This window comes from Struthio camelus, chromosome 22 (assembly GCF_040807025.1).
Source record: "Struthio camelus isolate bStrCam1 chromosome 22, bStrCam1.hap1, whole genome shotgun sequence".
In the NCBI taxonomy this organism is placed as follows: domain Eukaryota; kingdom Metazoa; phylum Chordata; class Aves; order Struthioniformes; family Struthionidae; genus Struthio; species Struthio camelus.
The window spans coordinates 9089276-9107104 of record NC_090963.1 but is presented as its reverse complement, the minus strand read 5'-3'; the positions used below and the strand labels follow the sequence as shown (position 1 = coordinate 9107104).

Genomic DNA, 17829 nt, shown 5'->3' with positions numbered 1-17829 from the left:
AACCTCGTCCCCACGTGTCCCCTTCGTGTCCCCACAGCCTCCACCCGCTCCCCCGGATCTCCGGAGCGTCCAGGTGGGACGGGACCTCTGGAGACCAACCTCCTCCAACCTCCCGCTCCAGCACGGTCACCCACAGCAGGTGGCCCAGCACCGCGTTTCCCAGGTGCCTTTGGAACATCGCCAAGGCTGGAGCTGCCACCACCTCGCTGGGCAACCTGCTCCGCTCCAGTGCTCCAGTGCTCCGTCACCAGCTTGGTGTCCACCAGGACCCCCCCCAGGTCCTTCTCTGCACAGCTCCTCTCCACCACGTGCCCCCCAGCCTGGCCCGGTGCCTGCGCTTACCCCTGCCCTGCGGCAGGACTCGGCCCTTCCCTTCGTTCAACTTCAGGGCGTTCCTCTCTGGCCCTCTCCAGACCCTCCACGTCCCTCTCAACAGCAAGAACCGACCAAGCCCAGCACACCGGCACTGCCGGATTCCTCCCCACCTTGTACCGCGACACCCACGCCGCGTCTCAGACGGGCACTGGCGTGAGCTCGTCCTTTCAGAGCTCTTCCTTTCGGGGCATAAACCTCCTCTGGGCGGGATTTCTTCCCCAGCACGCCTACGGGAGGAAGCCGCGCTCTGCAGATGCCTCTCTTGGCCGTCCTTGGCCATTCCCCACGGCTGCAGCTATTGCAAGGCACTTATGGGGCGACTCGTGTATTTGTGTGGACGACGGAGCAGCTGTAGCTGTTTCAGTCATACCCCGGGCAGAGCGGGGACTGCTGCAGGCATCTGCCGCGGCTTCCATCACGCTTGGTGCTCACGACAGGCCGAAGTAGCTCAGCTGGGAGAGCGTTAGACTGAAGATCTAAAGGTCCCTGGTTCAAGCCCGGGCTTCGGCACTGGGCTGCCCCCCCCTCTTCCCCGCCTCTTTTGCGGAGCCGGGCGTCCCGGCCATGCGCCACCTGCACCTCTTGCCCTTCTCACTCCTCCTGCCCATCTCACCACTGCCTCCCTACCCCTGTGCACTTCCCCCTCCTCCACCTTGCCTCCCTCTCCAACACTCTCCCCAAATCCATGGCCACCTCCCTCAGGGACACCAGGCCTCTTTCCTCCACCCAGTGAGCCGCCCGCCCGCGCCTTCCTGCCTGTCTTATGGATGCCACAAAGCCTTCTCCACCTGCCTCCCTCCCCTCACCGCCTCCCTGGAGCCCTCCTCCAGCTCTCCCCACCGCTGGCCATGCTGGTGGCTCTTCCATGCTCTTGGGCGCCTCCAGGCGTGAAGCCTCTCATCCACAGCAGGAGGAACGAGGAGCTGCAGGGACCCAGGCATCCGCGGCCCCCCCTGCCAGCCCCATTTGCCCCAGGGATGGAGGAACCGTGCATCCAAACAACCCCCAAGAGCTCACCCACTGCCCTCCTTTGGCAGGGGCCCAGCAGTCTGGGGGAACCCCGGCATCCGAGGGTTGAAGGCATCCACGTGCCACCCCCAGCCAAACCCCCTCACCCCCATGCACAGAGGACCAAGGCCTCCGGCACCCCCCCACCCCACCCCAAATAGCCAACCTCCCCTGCAACCTGTGTCCAGGGCACCCAGCTGTCTGACCACCCTGGCCCGCCCCGCCCTCCCACCTGCCCTTGTCTATGGAGGACCCAGGCGTCTGCGCACCTCCCCCCATAGCCAAACCCCCCTCCCCCCACAACCTCTGCCTGAAGGCATCCTGGGGACAAGGACATCCAGCTGCTGGTCTCCAGACAACGCCCCCCTCCCCCGGCCCTTTCTTCTATGACGCACCCAGGCGACCCGGTGGCACTCTGCAGCTGAACACCCTCCTCTTGTGTATGAGGCAGCCAGGCGCCTCAGGCACCCAGGGCTCTGGGCACCCCCATCTGGGTAAGTCCCCTCGCCCTGTGAGCAAGCACTTCACCTCCAAGCAGACGCCCACGCACTTCACCAGCCCTTCCTCAGCGCTTGTGCAGGGCACCCAGGCCTCTGCGCACCTCCCCCCCACCCCGCCCAATGTTCCTCCCCGCATACAAAGGACCCGGGTGTCCCTGCTGCCCCCACCCAACTCCATCTACCAGGCTCTCAGGCAGCTGGGCCACCCCCCGCCCTTCCCCCACACACCGAGGGCCCAGGTGTCTGGGCAGGGGAGGGGTGGCTCTTTATTGGCTCTCGAGGGGGTCCCAGGGCACGCGGCAGGGTCACCTCGGGGTGCTGGGGGCGGGTCAGGTGCTGCACACCCGTGTCACGCCCATATCCCATGCCTGTCGCCCCTGCGGCCTGCCCCTCTCCCATGTGTCACAGGCGGTGCCAGCAGGTCCAGCCCCGGGAGTCACGTGTGTGCCACCCCCATGTGCTGGGGCTCACCTCGCGCTGGGTGGCCGTGGCCCGGGGCCTCGGCGGCCACACACTGGAGGCACCCAGAGCGGGCACTGGGTGACCGCAGGTGCAGGAGGACACCTGCGGGTGTGCCCCCCACCCAGAGTGCGCCCCGGCTCAGGCTGTCGGGGGTGGGGGGCAGCGGTGCCTTTGCGGTGGGCTGAAGGGACCCCAAATGCCTCCCAGTCTGCCCAAAGTCCCCTCCCCTGTCCCCAGTCTCCCCCCGCGTCTCCACATGTCCCCCCGTCCTCAGCCTCGTCCCGTGTCCCCCATGGCTCCCCTGCCTGTCCCCGCATCCTTCCCCCGCTCCCCACACGTCCACAATGTGTCCCTCTCAGCCTGACCCCAATCCCCATGTGGCCCCTGTGTCCTCTGTCTTCCTAACCTCGTCCCCACGTGTCCCCTTCGTGTCCCCACAGCCTCCACCCGCTCCCCCGGATCTCCGGAGCGTCCAGGTGGGACGGGACCTCTGGAGACCAACCTCCTCCAACCTCCCGCTCCAGCACGGTCACCCACAGCAGGTGGCCCAGCACCGCGTTTCCCAGGTGCCTTTGGAACATCGCCAAGGCTGGAGCTGCCACCACCTCGCTGGGCAACCTGCTCCGCTCCAGTGCTCCAGTGCTCCGTCACCAGCTTGGTGTCCACCAGGACCCCCCCCAGGTCCTTCTCTGCACAGCTCCTCTCCACCACGTGCCCCCCAGCCTGGCCCGGTGCCTGCGCTTACCCCTGCCCTGCGGCAGGACTCGGCCCTTCCCTTCGTTCAACTTCAGGGCGTTCCTCTCTGGCCCTCTCCAGACCCTCCACGTCCCTCTCAACAGCAAGAACCGACCAAGCCCAGCACACCGGCACTGCCGGATTCCTCCCCACCTTGTACCGCGACACCCACGCCGCGTCTCAGACGGGCACTGGCGTGAGCTCGTCCTTTCAGAGCTCTTCCTTTCGGGGCATAAACCTCCTCTGGGCGGGATTTCTTCCCCAGCACGCCTACGGGAGGAAGCCGCGCTCTGCAGATGCCTCTCTTGGCCGTCCTTGGCCATTCCCCACGGCTGCAGCTATTGCAAGGCACTTATGGGGCGACTCGTGTATTTGTGTGGACGACGGAGCAGCTGTAGCTGTTTCAGTCATACCCCGGGCAGAGCGGGGACTGCTGCAGGCATCTGCCGCGGCTTCCATCACGCTTGGTGCTCACGACAGGCCGAAGTAGCTCAGCTGGGAGAGCGTTAGACTGAAGATCTAAAGGTCCCTGGTTCAAGCCCGGGATCTAAAGGTCCCTGGTTCAAGCCCGGGCTTCGGCACTGGGCTGCCCCCCCTCTTCCCCGCCTCTTTTGCGGAGCCGGGCGTCCCGGCCATGCGCCACCTGCACCTCTTGCCCTTCTCACTCCTCCTGCCCATCTCACCACTGCCTCCCTACCCCTGTGCACTTCCCCCTCCTCCACCTTGCCTCCCTCTCCAACACTCTCCCCAAATCCATGGCCACCTCCCTCAGGGACACCAGGCCTCTTTCCTCCACCCAGTGAGCCGCCCGCTCGCCCGCCCGCCCGCCCGCCCGCGCCTTCCTGCCTGTCTTATGGATGCCACAAAGCCTTCTCCACCTGCCTCCCTCCCCTCACCGCCTCCCTGGAGCCCTCCTCCAGCTCTCCCCACCGCTGGCCATGCTGGTGGCTCTTCCATGCTCTTGGGCGCCTCCAGGCGTGAAGCCTCTCATCCACAGCAGGAGGAACGAGGAGCTGCAGGGACCCAGGCATCCGCGGCCCCCCCTGCCAGCCCCATTTGCCCCAGGGATGGAGGAACCGTGCATCCAAACAACCCCCAAGAGCTCACCCACTGCCCTCCTTTGGCAGGGACCCAGCAGTCTGGGGGAACCCCGGCATCCGAGGGTTGAAGGCATCCACGTGCCACCCCCAGCCAAACCCCCTCACCCCCATGCACAGAGGACCAAGGCCTCCGGCACCCCCCCACCCCACCCCAAATAGCCAACCTCCCCTGCAACCTGTGTCCAGGGCACCCAGCTGTCTGACCACCCTGGCCCGCCCCGCCCTCCCACCTGCCCTTGTCTATGGAGGACCCAGGCGTCTGCGCACCTCCCCCCATAGCCAAACCCCCCTCCCCCCACAACCTCTGCCTGAAGGCATCCTGGGGACAAGGACATCCAGCTGCTGGTCTCCAGACAACGCCCCCCTCCCCCGGCCCTTTCTTCTATGACGCACCCAGGCGACCCGGTGGCACTCTGCAGCTGAACACCCTCCTCTTGTGTATGAGGCAGCCAGGCGCCTCAGGCACCCAGGGCTCTGGGCACCCCCATCTGGGTAAGTCCCCTCGCCCTGTGAGCAAGCACTTCACCTCCAAGCAGACGCCCACGCACTTCACCAGCCCTTCCTCAGCGCTTGTGCAGGGCACCCAGGCCTCTGCGCACCTCCCCCCCACCCCGCCCAATGTTCCTCCCCGCATACAAAGGACCCGGGTGTCCCTGCTGCCCCCACCCAACTCCATCTACCAGGCTCTCAGGCAGCTGGGCCACCCCCCGCCCTTCCCCCACACACCGAGGGCCCAGGTGTCTGGGCAGGGGAGGGGTGGCTCTTTATTGGCTCTCGAGGGGGTCCCAGGGCACGCGGCAGGGTCACCTCGGGGTGCTGGGGGCGGGTCAGGTGCTGCACACCCGTGTCACGCCCATATCCCATGCCTGTCGCCCCTGCGGCCTGCCCCTCTCCCATGTGTCACAGGCGGTGCCAGCAGGTCCAGCCCCGGGAGTCACGTGTGTGCCACCCCCATGTGCTGGGGCTCACCTCGCGCTGGGTGGCCGTGGCCCGGGGCCTCGGCGGCCACACACTGGAGGCACCCAGAGCGGGCACTGGGTGACCGCAGGTGCAGGAGGACACCTGCGGGTGTGCCCCCCACCCAGAGTGCGCCCCGGCTCAGGCTGTCGGGGGTGGGGGGCAGCGGTGCCTTTGCGGTGGGCTGAAGGGACCCCAAATGCCTCCCAGTCTGCCCAAAGTCCCCTCCCCTGTCCCCAGTCTCCCCCCGCGTCTCCACATGTCCCCCCGTCCTCAGCCTCGTCCCGTGTCCCCCATGGCTCCCCTGCCTGTCCCCGCATCCTTCCCCCGCTCCCCACACGTCCACAATGTGTCCCTCTCAGCCTGACCCCAATCCCCATGTGGCCCCTGTGTCCTCTGTCTTCCTAACCTCGTCCCCACGTGTCCCCTTCGTGTCCCCACAGCCTCCACCCGCTCCCCCGGATCTCCGGAGCGTCCAGGTGGGACGGGACCTCTGGAGACCAACCTCCTCCAACCTCCTGCTCCAGCACGGTCACCCACAGCAGGTGGCCCAGCACCGCGTTTCCCAGGTGCCTTTGGAACATCGCCAAGGCTGGAGCTGCCACCACCTCGCTGGGCAACCTGCTCCGCTCCAGTGCTCCAGTGCTCCGTCACCAGCTTGGTGTCCACCAGGACCCCCCCCAGGTCCTTCTCTGCACAGCTCCTCTCCACCACGTGCCCCCCAGCCTGGCCCGGTGCCTGCGCTTACCCCTGCCCTGCGGCAGGACTCGGCCCTTCCCTTCGTTCAACTTCAGGGCGTTCCTCTCTGGCCCTCTCCAGACCCTCCACGTCCCTCTCAACAGCAAGAACCGACCAAGCCCAGCACACCGGCACTGCCGGATTCCTCCCCACCTTGTACCGCGACACCCACGCCGCGTCTCAGACGGGCACTGGCGTGAGCTCGTCCTTTCAGAGCTCTTCCTTTCGGGGCATAAACCTCCTCTGGGCGGGATTTCTTCCCCAGCACGCCTACGGGAGGAAGCCGCGCTCTGCAGATGCCTCTCTTGGCCGTCCTTGGCCATTCCCCACGGCTGCAGCTATTGCAAGGCACTTATGGGGCGACTCGTGTATTTGTGTGGACGACGGAGCAGCTGTAGCTGTTTCAGTCATACCCCGGGCAGAGCGGGGACTGCTGCAGGCATCTGCCGCGGCTTCCATCACGCTTGGTGCTCACGACAGGCCGAAGTAGCTCAGCTGGGAGAGCGTTAGACTGAAGATCTAAAGGTCCCTGGTTCAAGCCCGGGCTTCGGCACTGGGCTGCCCCCCCTCTTCCCCGCCTCTTTTGCGGAGCCGGGCGTCCCGGCCATGCGCCACCTGCACCTCTTGCCCTTCTCACTCCTCCTGCCCATCTCACCACTGCCTCCCTACCCCTGTGCACTTCCCCCTCCTCCACCTTGCCTCCCTCTCCAACACTCTCCCCAAATCCATGGCCACCTCCCTCAGGGACACCAGGCCTCTTTCCTCCACCCAGTGAGCCGCCCGCCCGCCCGCCCGCCCGCGCCTTCCTGCCTGTCTTATGGATGCCACAAAGCCTTCTCCACCTGCCTCCCTCCCCTCACCGCCTCCCTGGAGCCCTCCTCCAGCTCTCCCCACCGCTGGCCATGCTGGTGGCTCTTCCATGCTCTTGGGCGCCTCCAGGCGTGAAGCCTCTCATCCACAGCAGGAGGAACGAGGAGCTGCAGGGACCCAGGCATCCGCGGCCCCCCCTGCCAGCCCCATTTGCCCCAGGGATGGAGGAACCGTGCATCCAAACAACCCCCAAGAGCTCACCCACTGCCCTCCTTTGGCAGGGACCCAGCAGTCTGGGGGAACCCCGGCATCCGAGGGTTGAAGGCATCCACGTGCCACCCCCAGCCAAACCCCCTCACCCCCATGCACAGAGGACCAAGGCCTCCGGCACCCCCCCACCCCACCCCAAATAGCCAACCTCCCCTGCAACCTGTGTCCAGGGCACCCAGCTGTCTGACCACCCTGGCCCGCTCCGCCCTCCCACCTGCCCTTGTCTATGGAGGACCCAGGCGTCTGCGCACCTCCCCCCATAGCCAAACCCCCCTCCCCCCACAACCTCTGCCTGAAGGCATCCTGGGGACAAGGACATCCAGCTGCTGGTCTCCAGACAACGCCCCCCTCCCCCGGCCCTTTCTTCTATGACGCACCCAGGCGACCCGGTGGCACTCTGCAGCTGAACACCCTCCTCTTGTGTATGAGGCAGCCAGGCGCCTCAGGCACCCAGGGCTCTGGGCACCCCCATCTGGGTAAGTCCCCTCGCCCTGTGAGCAAGCACTTCACCTCCAAGCAGACGCCCACGCACTTCACCAGCCCTTCCTCAGCGCTTGTGCAGGGCACCCAGGCCTCTGCGCACCTCCCCCCCACCCCGCCCAATGTTCCTCCCCGCATACAAAGGACCCGGGTGTCCCTGCTGCCCCCACCCAACTCCATCTACCAGGCTCTCAGGCAGCTGGGCCACCCCCCGCCCTTCCCCCACACACCGAGGGCCCAGGTGTCTGGGCAGGGGAGGGGTGGCTCTTTATTGGCTCTCGAGGGGGTCCCAGGGCACGCGGCAGGGTCACCTCGGGGTGCTGGGGGCGGGTCAGGTGCTGCACACCCGTGTCACGCCCATATCCCATGCCTGTCGCCCCTGCGGCCTGCCCCTCTCCCATGTGTCACAGGCGGTGCCAGCAGGTCCAGCCCCGGGAGTCACGTGTGTGCCACCCCCATGTGCTGGGGCTCACCTCGCGCTGGGTGGCCGTGGCCCGGGGCCTCGGCGGCCACACACTGGAGGCACCCAGAGCGGGCACTGGGTGACCGCAGGTGCAGGAGGACACCTGCGGGTGTGCCCCCCACCCAGAGTGCGCCCCGGCTCAGGCTGTCGGGGGTGGGGGGCAGCGGTGCCTTTGCGGTGGGCTGAAGGGACCCCAAATGCCTCCCAGTCTGCCCAAAGTCCCCTCCCCTGTCCCCAGTCTCCCCCCGCGTCTCCACATGTCCCCCCGTCCTCAGCCTCGTCCCGTGTCCCCCATGGCTCCCCTGCCTGTCCCCGCATCCTTCCCCCGCTCCCCACACGTCCACAATGTGTCCCTCTCAGCCTGACCCCAATCCCCATGTGGCCCCTGTGTCCTCTGTCTTCCTAACCTCGTCCCCACGTGTCCCCTTCGTGTCCCCACAGCCTCCACCCGCTCCCCCGGATCTCCGGAGCGTCCAGGTGGGACGGGACCTCTGGAGACCAACCTCCTCCAACCTCCTGCTCCAGCACGGTCACCCACAGCAGGTGGCCCAGCACCGCGTTTCCCAGGTGCCTTTGGAACATCGCCAAGGCTGGAGCTGCCACCACCTCGCTGGGCAACCTGCTCCGCTCCAGTGCTCCAGTGCTCCGTCACCAGCTTGGTGTCCACCAGGACCCCCCCCAGGTCCTTCTCTGCACAGCTCCTCTCCACCACGTGCCCCCCAGCCTGGCCCGGTGCCTGCGCTTACCCCTGCCCTGCGGCAGGACTCGGCCCTTCCCTTCGTTCAACTTCAGGGCGTTCCTCTCTGGCCCTCTCCAGACCCTCCACGTCCCTCTCAACAGCAAGAACCGACCAAGCCCAGCACACCGGCACTGCCGGATTCCTCCCCACCTTGTACCGCGACACCCACGCCGCGTCTCAGACGGGCACTGGCGTGAGCTCGTCCTTTCAGAGCTCTTCCTTTCGGGGCATAAACCTCCTCTGGGCGGGATTTCTTCCCCAGCACGCCTACGGGAGGAAGCCGCGCTCTGCAGATGCCTCTCTTGGCCGTCCTTGGCCATTCCCCACGGCTGCAGCTATTGCAAGGCACTTATGGGGCGACTCGTGTATTTGTGTGGACGACGGAGCAGCTGTAGCTGTTTCAGTCATACCCCGGGCAGAGCGGGGACTGCTGCAGGCATCTGCCGCGGCTTCCATCACGCTTGGTGCTCACGACAGGCCGAAGTAGCTCAGCTGGGAGAGCGTTAGACTGAAGATCTAAAGGTCCCTGGTTCAAGCCCGGGCTTCGGCACTGGGCTGCCCCCCCTCTTCCCCGCCTCTTTTGCGGAGCCGGGCGTCCCGGCCATGCGCCACCTGCACCTCTTGCCCTTCTCACTCCTCCTGCCCATCTCACCACTGCCTCCCTACCCCTGTGCACTTCCCCCTCCTCCACCTTGCCTCCCTCTCCAACACTCTCCCCAAATCCATGGCCACCTCCCTCAGGGACACCAGGCCTCTTTCCTCCACCCAGTGAGCCGCCCGCCCGCCCGCCCGCCCGCCCGCGCCTTCCTGCCTGTCTTATGGATGCCACAAAGCCTTCTCCACCTGCCTCCCTCCCCTCACCGCCTCCCTGGAGCCCTCCTCCAGCTCTCCCCACCGCTGGCCATGCTGGTGGCTCTTCCATGCTCTTGGGCGCCTCCAGGCGTGAAGCCTCTCATCCACAGCAGGAGGAACGAGGAGCTGCAGGGACCCAGGCATCCGCGGCCCCCCCTGCCAGCCCCATTTGCCCCAGGGATGGAGGAACCGTGCATCCAAACAACCCCCAAGAGCTCACCCACTGCCCTCCTTTGGCAGGGACCCAGCAGTCTGGGGGAACCCCGGCATCCGAGGGTTGAAGGCATCCACGTGCCACCCCCAGCCAAACCCCCTCACCCCCATGCACAGAGGACCAAGGCCTCCGGCACCCCCCCACCCCACCCCAAATAGCCAACCTCCCCTGCAACCTGTGTCCAGGGCACCCAGCTGTCTGACCACCCTGGCCCGCCCCGCCCTCCCACCTGCCCTTGTCTATGGAGGACCCAGGCGTCTGCGCACCTCCCCCCATAGCCAAACCCCCCTCCCCCCACAACCTCTGCCTGAAGGCATCCTGGGGACAAGGACATCCAGCTGCTGGTCTCCAGACAACGCCCCCCTCCCCCGGCCCTTTCTTCTATGACGCACCCAGGCGACCCGGTGGCACTCTGCAGCTGAACACCCTCCTCTTGTGTATGAGGCAGCCAGGCGCCTCAGGCACCCAGGGCTCTGGGCACCCCCATCTGGGTAAGTCCCCTCGCCCTGTGAGCAAGCACTTCACCTCCAAGCAGACGCCCACGCACTTCACCAGCCCTTCCTCAGCGCTTGTGCAGGGCACCCAGGCCTCTGCGCACCTCCCCCCCACCCCGCCCAATGTTCCTCCCCGCATACAAAGGACCCGGGTGTCCCTGCTGCCCCCACCCAACTCCATCTACCAGGCTCTCAGGCAGCTGGGCCACCCCCCGCCCTTCCCCCACACACCGAGGGCCCAGGTGTCTGGGCAGGGGAGGGGTGGCTCTTTATTGGCTCTCGAGGGGGTCCCAGGGCACGCGGCAGGGTCACCTCGGGGTGCTGGGGGCGGGTCAGGTGCTGCACACCCGTGTCACGCCCATATCCCATGCCTGTCGCCCCTGCGGCCTGCCCCTCTCCCATGTGTCACAGGCGGTGCCAGCAGGTCCAGCCCCGGGAGTCACGTGTGTGCCACCCCCATGTGCTGGGGCTCACCTCGCGCTGGGTGGCCGTGGCCCGGGGCCTCGGCGGCCACACACTGGAGGCACCCAGAGCGGGCACTGGGTGACCGCAGGTGCAGGAGGACACCTGCGGGTGTGCCCCCCACCCAGAGTGCGCCCCGGCTCAGGCTGTCGGGGGTGGGGGGCAGCGGTGCCTTTGCGGTGGGCTGAAGGGACCCCAAATGCCTCCCAGTCTGCCCAAAGTCCCCTCCCCTGTCCCCAGTCTCCCCCCGCGTCTCCACATGTCCCCCCGTCCTCAGCCTCGTCCCGTGTCCCCCATGGCTCCCCTGCCTGTCCCCGCATCCTTCCCCCGCTCCCCACACGTCCACAATGTGTCCCTCTCAGCCTGACCCCAATCCCCATGTGGCCCCTGTGTCCTCTGTCTTCCTAACCTCGTCCCCACGTGTCCCCTTCGTGTCCCCACAGCCTCCACCCGCTCCCCCGGATCTCCGGAGCGTCCAGGTGGGACGGGACCTCTGGAGACCAACCTCCTCCAACCTCCTGCTCCAGCACGGTCACCCACAGCAGGTGGCCCAGCACCGCGTTTCCCAGGTGCCTTTGGAACATCGCCAAGGCTGGAGCTGCCACCACCTCGCTGGGCAACCTGCTCCGCTCCAGTGCTCCAGTGCTCCGTCACCAGCTTGGTGTCCACCAGGACCCCCCCCAGGTCCTTCTCTGCACAGCTCCTCTCCACCACGTGCCCCCCAGCCTGGCCCGGTGCCTGCGCTTACCCCTGCCCTGCGGCAGGACTCGGCCCTTCCCTTCGTTCAACTTCAGGGCGTTCCTCTCTGGCCCTCTCCAGACCCTCCACGTCCCTCTCAACAGCAAGAACCGACCAAGCCCAGCACACCGGCACTGCCGGATTCCTCCCCACCTTGTACCGCGACACCCACGCCGCGTCTCAGACGGGCACTGGCGTGAGCTCGTCCTTTCAGAGCTCTTCCTTTCGGGGCATAAACCTCCTCTGGGCGGGATTTCTTCCCCAGCACGCCTACGGGAGGAAGCCGCGCTCTGCAGATGCCTCTCTTGGCCGTCCTTGGCCATTCCCCACGGCTGCAGCTATTGCAAGGCACTTATGGGGCGACTCGTGTATTTGTGTGGACGACGGAGCAGCTGTAGCTGTTTCAGTCATACCCCGGGCAGAGCGGGGACTGCTGCAGGCATCTGCCGCGGCTTCCATCACGCTTGGTGCTCACGACAGGCCGAAGTAGCTCAGCTGGGAGAGCGTTAGACTGAAGATCTAAAGGTCCCTGGTTCAAGCCCGGGCTTCGGCACTGGGCTGCCCCCCCTCTTCCCCGCCTCTTTTGCGGAGCCGGGCGTCCCGGCCATGCGCCACCTGCACCTCTTGCCCTTCTCACTCCTCCTGCCCATCTCACCACTGCCTCCCTACCCCTGTGCACTTCCCCCTCCTCCACCTTGCCTCCCTCTCCAACACTCTCCCCAAATCCATGGCCACCTCCCTCAGGGACACCAGGCCTCTTTCCTCCACCCAGTGAGCCGCCCGCCCGCCCGCCCGCCCGCGCCTTCCTGCCTGTCTTATGGATGCCACAAAGCCTTCTCCACCTGCCTCCCTCCCCTCACCGCCTCCCTGGAGCCCTCCTCCAGCTCTCCCCACCGCTGGCCATGCTGGTGGCTCTTCCATGCTCTTGGGCGCCTCCAGGCGTGAAGCCTCTCATCCACAGCAGGAGGAACGAGGAGCTGCAGGGACCCAGGCATCCGCGGCCCCCCCTGCCAGCCCCATTTGCCCCAGGGATGGAGGAACCGTGCATCCAAACAACCCCCAAGAGCTCACCCACTGCCCTCCTTTGGCAGGGACCCAGCAGTCTGGGGGAACCCCGGCATCCGAGGGTTGAAGGCATCCACGTGCCACCCCCAGCCAAACCCCCTCACCCCCATGCACAGAGGACCAAGGCCTCCGGCACCCCCCCACCCCACCCCAAATAGCCAACCTCCCCTGCAACCTGTGTCCAGGGCACCCAGCTGTCTGACCACCCTGGCCCGCCCCGCCCTCCCACCTGCCCTTGTCTATGGAGGACCCAGGCGTCTGCGCACCTCCCCCCATAGCCAAACCCCCCTCCCCCCACAACCTCTGCCTGAAGGCATCCTGGGGACAAGGACATCCAGCTGCTGGTCTCCAGACAACGCCCCCCTCCCCCGGCCCTTTCTTCTATGACGCACCCAGGCGACCCGGTGGCACTCTGCAGCTGAACACCCTCCTCTTGTGTATGAGGCAGCCAGGCGCCTCAGGCACCCAGGGCTCTGGGCACCCCCATCTGGGTAAGTCCCCTCGCCCTGTGAGCAAGCACTTCACCTCCAAGCAGACGCCCACGCACTTCACCAGCCCTTCCTCAGCGCTTGTGCAGGGCACCCAGGCCTCTGCGCACCTCCCCCCCACCCCGCCCAATGTTCCTCCCCGCATACAAAGGACCCGGGTGTCCCTGCTGCCCCCACCCAACTCCATCTACCAGGCTCTCAGGCAGCTGGGCCACCCCCCGCCCTTCCCCCACACACCGAGGGCCCAGGTGTCTGGGCAGGGGAGGGGTGGCTCTTTATTGGCTCTCGAGGGGGTCCCAGGGCACGCGGCAGGGTCACCTCGGGGTGCTGGGGGCGGGTCAGGTGCTGCACACCCGTGTCACGCCCATATCCCATGCCTGTCGCCCCTGCGGCCTGCCCCTCTCCCATGTGTCACAGGCGGTGCCAGCAGGTCCAGCCCCGGGAGTCACGTGTGTGCCACCCCCATGTGCTGGGGCTCACCTCGCGCTGGGTGGCCGTGGCCCGGGGCCTCGGCGGCCACACACTGGAGGCACCCAGAGCGGGCACTGGGTGACCGCAGGTGCAGGAGGACACCTGCGGGTGTGCCCCCCACCCAGAGTGCGCCCCGGCTCAGGCTGTCGGGGGTGGGGGGCAGCGGTGCCTTTGCGGTGGGCTGAAGGGACCCCAAATGCCTCCCAGTCTGCCCAAAGTCCCCTCCCCTGTCCCCAGTCTCCCCCCGCGTCTCCACATGTCCCCCCGTCCTCAGCCTCGTCCCGTGTCCCCCATGGCTCCCCTGCCTGTCCCCGCATCCTTCCCCCGCTCCCCACACGTCCACAATGTGTCCCTCTCAGCCTGACCCCAATCCCCATGTGGCCCCTGTGTCCTCTGTCTTCCTAACCTCGTCCCCACGTGTCCCCTTCGTGTCCCCACAGCCTCCACCCGCTCCCCCGGATCTCCGGAGCGTCCAGGTGGGACGGGACCTCTGGAGACCAACCTCCTCCAACCTCCTGCTCCAGCACGGTCACCCACAGCAGGTGGCCCAGCACCGCGTTTCCCAGGTGCCTTTGGAACATCGCCAAGGCTGGAGCTGCCACCACCTCGCTGGGCAACCTGCTCCGCTCCAGTGCTCCAGTGCTCCGTCACCAGCTTGGTGTCCACCAGGACCCCCCCCAGGTCCTTCTCTGCACAGCTCCTCTCCACCACGTGCCCCCCAGCCTGGCCCGGTGCCTGCGCTTACCCCTGCCCTGCGGCAGGACTCGGCCCTTCCCTTCGTTCAACTTCAGGGCGTTCCTCTCTGGCCCTCTCCAGACCCTCCACGTCCCTCTCAACAGCAAGAACCGACCAAGCCCAGCACACCGGCACTGCCGGATTCCTCCCCACCTTGTACCGCGACACCCACGCCGCGTCTCAGACGGGCACTGGCGTGAGCTCGTCCTTTCAGAGCTCTTCCTTTCGGGGCATAAACCTCCTCTGGGCGGGATTTCTTCCCCAGCACGCCTACGGGAGGAAGCCGCGCTCTGCAGATGCCTCTCTTGGCCGTCCTTGGCCATTCCCCACGGCTGCAGCTATTGCAAGGCACTTATGGGGCGACTCGTGTATTTGTGTGGACGACGGAGCAGCTGTAGCTGTTTCAGTCATACCCCGGGCAGAGCGGGGACTGCTGCAGGCATCTGCCGCGGCTTCCATCACGCTTGGTGCTCACGACAGGCCGAAGTAGCTCAGCTGGGAGAGCGTTAGACTGAAGATCTAAAGGTCCCTGGTTCAAGCCCGGGATCTAAAGGTCCCTGGTTCAAGCCCGGGCTTCGGCACTGGGCTGCCCCCCCTCTTCCCCGCCTCTTTTGCGGAGCCGGGCGTCCCGGCCATGCGCCACCTGCACCTCTTACCCTTCTCACTCCTCCTGCCCATCTCACCACTGCCTCCCTACCCCTGTGCACTTCCCCCTCCTCCACCTTGCCTCCCTCTCCAACACTCTCCCCAAATCCATGGCCACCTCCCTCAGGGACACCAGGCCTCTTTCCTCGACCCAGTGAGCCGCCCGCTCGCCCGCCCGCCCGCCCGCGCCTTCCTGCCTGTCTTATGGATGCCACAAAGCCTTCTCCACCTGCCTCCCTCCCCTCACCGCCTCCCTGGAGCCCTCCTCCAGCTCTCCCCACCGCTGGCCATGCTGGTGGCTCTTCCATGCTCTTGGGCGCCTCCAGGCGTGAAGCCTCTCATCCACAGCAGGAGGAACGAGGAGCTGCAGGGACCCAGGCATCCGCGGCCCCCCCTGCCAGCCCCATTTGCCCCAGGGATGGAGGAACCGTGCATCCAAACAACCCCCAAGAGCTCACCCACTGCCCTCCTTTGGCAGGGACCCAGCAGTCTGGGGGAACCCCGGCATCCGAGGGTTGAAGGCATCCACGTGCCACCCCCAGCCAAACCCCCTCACCCCCATGCACAGAGGACCAAGGCCTCCGGCACCCCCCCACCCCACCCCAAATAGCCAACCTCCCCTGCAACCTGTGTCCAGGGCACCCAGCTGTCTGACCACCCTGGCCCGCCCCGCCCTCCCACCTGCCCTTGTCTATGGAGGACCCAGGCGTCTGCGCACCTCCCCCCATAGCCAACCCCCCCTCCCCCCACAACCTCTGCCTGAAGGCATCCTGGGGACAAGGACATCCAGCTGCTGGTCTCCAGACAACGCCCCCCTCCCCCGGCCCTTTCTTCTATGACGCACCCAGGCGACCCGGTGGCACTCTGCAGCTGAACACCCTCCTCTTGTGTATGAGGCAGCCAGGCGCCTCAGGCACCCAGGGCTCTGGGCACCCCCATCTGGGTAAGTCCCCTCGCCCTGTGAGCAAGCACTTCACCTCCAAGCAGACGCCCACGCACTTCACCAGCCCTTCCTCAGCGCTTGTGCAGGGCACCCAGGCCTCTGCGCACCTCCCCCCCACCCCGCCCAATGTTCCTCCCCGCATACAAAGGACCCGGGTGTCCCTGCTGCCCCCACCCAACTCCATCTACCAGGCTCTCAGGCAGCTGGGCCACCCCCCGCCCTTCCCCCACACACCGAGGGCCCAGGTGTCTGGGCAGGGGAGGGGTGGCTCTTTATTGGCTCTCGAGGGGGTCCCAGGGCACGCGGCAGGGTCACCTCGGGGTGCTGGGGGCGGGTCAGGTGCTGCACACCCGTGTCACGCCCATATCCCATGCCTGTCGCCCCTGCGGCCTGCCCCTCTCCCATGTGTCACAGGCGGTGCCAGCAGGTCCAGCCCCGGGAGTCACGTGTGTGCCACCCCCATGTGCTGGGGCTCACCTCGCGCTGGGTGGCCGTGGCCCGGGGCCTCGGCGGCCACACACTGGAGGCACCCAGAGCGGGCACTGGGTGACCGCAGGTGCAGGAGGACACCTGCAGGTGTGCCCCCCACCCAGAGTGCGCCCCGGCTCAGGCTGTCGGGGGTGGGGGGCAGCGGTGCCTTTGCGGTGGGCTGAAGGGACCCCAAATGCCTCCCAGTCTGCCCAAAGTCCCCTCCCCTGTCCCCAGTCTCCCCCCGCGTCTCCACATGTCCCCCCGTCCTCAGCCTCGTCCCGTGTCCCCCATGGCTCCCCTGCCTGTCCCCGCATCCTTCCCCCGCTCCCCACACGTCCACAATGTGTCCCTCTCAGCCTGACCCCAATCCCCATGTGGCCCCTGTGTCCTCTGTCTTCCTAACCTCGTCCCCACGTGTCCCCTTCGTGTCCCCACAGCCTCCACCCGCTCCCCCGGATCTCCGGAGCGTCCAGGTGGGACGGGACCTCTGGAGACCAACCTCCTCCAACCTCCTGCTCCAGCACGGTCACCCACAGCAGGTGGCCCAGCACCGCGTTTCCCAGGTGCCTTTGGAACATCGCCAAGGCTGGAGCTGCCACCACCTCGCTGGGCAACCTGCTCCGCTCCAGTGCTCCAGTGCTCCGTCACCAGCTTGGTGTCCACCAGGACCCCCCCCAGGTCCTTCTCTGCACAGCTCCTCTCCACCACGTGCCCCCCAGCCTGGCCCGGTGCCTGCGCTTACCCCTGCCCTGCGGCAGGACTCGGCCCTTCCCTTCGTTCAACTTCAGGGCGTTCCTCTCTGGCCCTCTCCAGACCCTCCACGTCCCTCTCAACAGCAAGAACCGACCAAGCCCAGCACACCGGCACTGCCGGATTCCTCCCCACCTTGTACCGCGACACCCACGCCGCGTCTCAGACGGGCACTGGCGTGAGCTCGTCCTTTCAGAGCTCTTCCTTTCGGGGCATAAACCTCCTCTGGGCGGGATTTCTTCCCCAGCACGCCTACGGGAGGAAGCCGCGCTCTGCAGATGCCTCTCTTGGCCGTCCTTGGCCATTCCCCACGGCTGCAGCTATTGCAAGGCACTTATGGGGCGACTCGTGTATTTGTGTGGACGACGGAGCAGCTGTAGCTGTTTCAGTCATACCCCGGGCAGAGCGGGGACTGCTGCAGGCATCTGCCGCGGCTTCCGTCACGCTTGGTGCTCACGACAGGCCGAAGTAGCTCAGCTGGGAGAGCGTTAGACTGAAGATCTAAAGGTCCCTGGTTCAAGCCCGGGCTTCGGCACTGGGCTGCCCCCCTCTTCCCCGCCTCTTTTGCGGAGCCGGGCGTCCCGGCCATGCGCCACCTGCACCTCTTGCCCTTCTCACTCCTCCTGCCCATCTCACCACTGCCTCCCTACCCCTGTGCACTTCCCCCTCCTCCACCTTGCCTCCCTCTCCAACACTCTCCCCAAATCCATGGCCACCTCCCTCAGGGACACCAGGCCTCTTTCCTCCACCCAGTGAGCCGCCCGCCCGCCCGCCCGCGCCTTCCTGCCTGTCTTATGGATGCCACAAAGCCTTCTCCACCTGCCTCCCTCCCCTCACCGCCTCCCTGGAGCCCTCCTCCAGCTC

The 17829-nt window shown here is 66.8% G+C and overlaps 5 non-coding genes across 5 annotated transcripts; all 5 read left to right on the top strand.

Annotated features, from left to right (window-relative positions):
• Positions 1–812: 812 nt before the first annotated feature.
• Positions 813–885, top strand: TRNAF-GAA (transfer RNA phenylalanine (anticodon GAA)). The gene has a single exon. It is a non-coding gene; the product is annotated as a tRNA-Phe (tRNA).
• Positions 886–6355: 5470 nt separating this feature from the next.
• On the top strand, positions 6356–6428 carry TRNAF-GAA (transfer RNA phenylalanine (anticodon GAA)). Its single transcript has one exon. It is a non-coding gene; the product is annotated as a tRNA-Phe (tRNA).
• A 2686-nt stretch (positions 6429–9114) lies between these two features.
• TRNAF-GAA (transfer RNA phenylalanine (anticodon GAA)) lies at positions 9115–9187 on the top strand. Its single transcript has one exon. It is a non-coding gene; the product is annotated as a tRNA-Phe (tRNA).
• Positions 9188–11877: 2690 nt separating this feature from the next.
• Positions 11878–11950, top strand: TRNAF-GAA (transfer RNA phenylalanine (anticodon GAA)). The gene has a single exon. It is a non-coding gene; the product is annotated as a tRNA-Phe (tRNA).
• Positions 11951–17427: 5477 nt separating this feature from the next.
• TRNAF-GAA (transfer RNA phenylalanine (anticodon GAA)) lies at positions 17428–17500 on the top strand. Its single transcript has one exon. It is a non-coding gene; the product is annotated as a tRNA-Phe (tRNA).
• The last annotated feature ends 329 nt before the right edge of the window (positions 17501–17829 follow it).